Source organism: Sinohyriopsis cumingii, chromosome 9 (assembly GCF_028554795.1).
Source record: "Sinohyriopsis cumingii isolate HCF-2022 chromosome 9, ASM2855479v2, whole genome shotgun sequence".
Classification (NCBI taxonomy): domain Eukaryota; kingdom Metazoa; phylum Mollusca; class Bivalvia; order Unionida; family Unionidae; genus Sinohyriopsis; species Sinohyriopsis cumingii.
Window position 1 is genome coordinate 45,416,141 of NC_142969.1, and position 3,584 is coordinate 45,419,724.

Here is a 3,584-nt window from a genome sequence, read left to right on the forward strand (position 1 = left end):
TTTTTTTAAATTTATTTTTATTGTAGGAATAACAAGACTGATATCAAGGCTATGTTGGATACGTTACCCTCGAATTATAAATAGTATATAGTGAAGTAAACAACTTTTTTATTTTATTCTCGGAGTAAAATGATTGGTTTTTATCAAGGTCATACTGGGGCTACGTGATTTATTATATGTAAACATGATCACGCGACCCTCTATTCCGCAATTCAGGCATTTCCGAAATTGAGCATTACTTAGTATTAATAGTGATGCTTAGAGAGAGACCTCTCAGTCTGGGCTTAAAACACTTGATGTCAAGTCGTTACCTTCTGTTGTAGCCAGTTTTCGAGTTATATGTTAATTTGTCTTCAGATTATTTGGATTCTAAAAGATTAATTCGTTTCTCTGGAAATATATGTGTACTCATACAGAAGTCTTGAACAAAGACATTTCTTAAACATTTTATTCGGATTTCCAACACCGGAATGTTACTTGTTGTGTTTCTACAAGGAAATGTAAACAATAACACTGTACCGGATACAGCATAGTCATCGCCTTCCATCTTGGATTCTTCGTCGGGACTCGAACTTGAATTCGTTTGAACATTTTATTATTAGGACTTCTAAAATTTTATTCGTGGATTATTCTTGGATGATTTTTTTTTCGTTCATTTTTACAGAATTTTTCCAGGAAAATAAATAATTTGTTAATTTTTTCAAAGTTTGATGTTTTCACTCTTTCTTGTGTTACTGTTGTAGCTTCTCGTGGGTCGGTGGTTCTTCCTGGGGATTTCCCGGGTTCTTCCTCCACCATTAATACTGGACGCCATGCATAGCCTATCGTGTGCTCAAAACTGGCATTAAACCCCACAACAGCAACAACAACAACAATTTGTGTTACTATTTATTCGAGCCTAAACACGTAACATAAGAGCTGATCGGCAAGATAGAGAGGGTCTCTCCTCAGTAACCTTGTTGCAAGATGAATTATCTACGTTCCCATTTCGTGTTTTCTGTTGGACTTAAACACTTCTTCAATCATTCATTTTGGGAGCTAAAATTGTTGTCATTTTTACCACATCCTCCGTATACAAACTTGTTACGCTGGAAAGTTTCCGCGTCGAAATGATACCGCTGTAAATATGCTCTGCATCGGCCTCTAACTGCAGGTTCTGTGCATTTTGTCCTCACTGAAATGAATTTTCCCATTTTAAATTGTGCATTTTCCTCTAAAGTTTTTAATTGTATGGGCTTAAATATATAAACGATACACAGAGCGATTAACGAGAGTTAAAGTATGTATGTATGTATGTACATCACTCGTTGCCTGTGTCCCACCTACCCACCTCTCTCTCTCTCTCTCTCTCTCTCTCTCTCACACACACACACACACACAGACACACACACACACACACACACACACACACACACACACGCACATGGTATGATTCTCTATATAGGAGTGATCAGTAAAATGTATGCTTACCGCACGTGTATTTATTGGTTTCTGGATTCTGAAGACAGGACTCGCGGCTCTTGTAGGGAAGACTACAAATAATAATAATAATAATAATAATAGTAATAGTAGTGGTTTAGATAGTTGTGATTGTTGTTTTCCATGTGGTTCTTGTTTTTGCTGTTGTTGCTGACCAACGTTTTAGTCATTTGAAACAGAATAGACAAAGTACACACAAAACGGAAAGTCGAATGAAACACTGATATCGTTGTTTTACTTTACCCATCCTTTATTCCCCACCCCTTTCCGGATTTTGTGAGCTTTGTCTGGGAGTAACGAAAAGGTGGAATACAAGTCAACGGATGATATTGTTTCAGTAAAATCTGGAGTGATATTGTTTGTATTGCATACATATATGTAACTTTTCAAAATTAATATACATAATCAATGCCTTTATATTGCTCATTGCAGTCCTAACTTGATAATACCCGGCATCATGTATATTCTTTATTTATCACCAAGGACGTAAATGTATTTGAATCAGTCATAACGTTCTGACATATCTACGTTCATAATGTATATGCATGAGTTCAACTTTCTTAACCTGAGATTAATATCCGTTCAGGTCAGCACGTGCTGGCTGTATCCGTGTGTCATTGACAAAGACACTTGGTAGCTACAATTTACTCAGCATGATATAGCCATAAATGTGTTACAATTTCCGTAAAAACAACCAACCAACATTTCTGCTTCATTACAAAATGTAATGGAGATGGTAAAATTAGTAGCAGTATTATTCGTGGTGGCAGTAGTAGGGTAAAAATGACGATTTGATGACAATGCTAAAACAACTTTATCTTTAGGAAATAGTTGAGGTGTGGGCTTGCGTTATCAGACATTTCAAGTAATTCAAATAAAATTTGCCTCAGAGAGAGAGAGAGAGAGAGAGAGAGAGATTGGTGCTGAATGGCAATTCAACACAGAGAAGACTATCCGGTACGAAGCAAACAAGTTAGTACTATTTCCGATTCGAATCGGCAAACCTCTGATTTGTTAGTCCATCAGAGTAACTCAGCGAGAGAGAGAGAGGGAGAGAGAGAGAGCGAACGTACGCCAACCAAACAGGATGATCCTTCTTCAGTAATCAAAACAATTAACTGATATGCAGAGAAGAAGGAAATATGTTGTGCATTGTATAAACTCCGTCTTTACAGTAGGTAGACATTAAACTCATGCATAAGTATACATTTTTAGATACAATCAAATCATCTCCCTTACTTTACTTCCTTTAGTTACAAACGTGGGCAGTCTGGAATTGCTCAATAATACTTTTGCCCTATCTCGTACACTGAGGGAAAATTATCGGGGGGAAGAGAGGGCACCTGCCTACTCTGTGGGTCTTGGTATGGATCTCTAGTGCTGAGTGATATATGTTAATTAAGTTCAAATTCACGCGTTAATTTAAATACAGATAGACAGGGTCAGTATAAATAAACAACGAAAAAAGTATTTTTTTTTATAAAAAAAACAGGGCAAGAATGCAATCTGACTTCTTGTGAGAGAGTCGAATTTGTACAGAAAACGTGAAAGAAACATATATACTAACCAAACTACAAGCGAGAAACCTGCAGATCTTCATCTTCTTCACCCTGAGCAGAATTCACAAACCGTTTGTACCCCCTCTCCTTGAATATAAGTTGCTCGACTGGGATATGGATATCTACCTATTTAGTACCCCGACACGTTGTAAGAAAGTGTTATCAGCACATCCCATATTTTTACCCACAAATCTTTTATTCCTTAAGCAGCAGAGGGGGCGAACAGACCGACTTTGGAAGCGTCCAAAAACCGAAATAAGCCTTCCTAAAAAAAGGATTAGTAACTTTAAAAATCAAAATAACTAACTACAGAGGCTCTTTCAAAGAGTCCCTAGAGTCCCTAGGTTAGTCCACGTTATTTCTCCAACTAAAAACTTCTTAATGGCGAGTATATTACAAAAAACGAACCAACTTGAGGTCTCGCCCCCTCTGCTGCTATAATTAAATCATTATGTTAAAATAAAATGGTACATCCAGAATCTCATACTGCAAGGATAGTTCGAGAACGATTAGAAGCAATCAAAAAATTTCTTCCTGTCAGAGATT

The 3,584-nt window shown here is 36.9% G+C and overlaps 1 long non-coding RNA gene across 1 annotated transcript; it reads right to left on the reverse strand.

Annotated features, from left to right (window-relative positions):
- Positions 1 to 899: 899 nt before the first annotated feature.
- Positions 900 to 3,289, reverse strand: LOC149791715 (uncharacterized). The gene is made up of 3 exons (XR_016423194.1): positions 3,047 to 3,289; positions 1,471 to 1,532; positions 900 to 1,174 (listed from the first exon to the last, which is right to left on the reverse strand). It is a non-coding gene; the product is annotated as an uncharacterized LOC149791715 (long non-coding RNA).
- Positions 3,290 to 3,584: the final 295 nt, after the last annotated feature.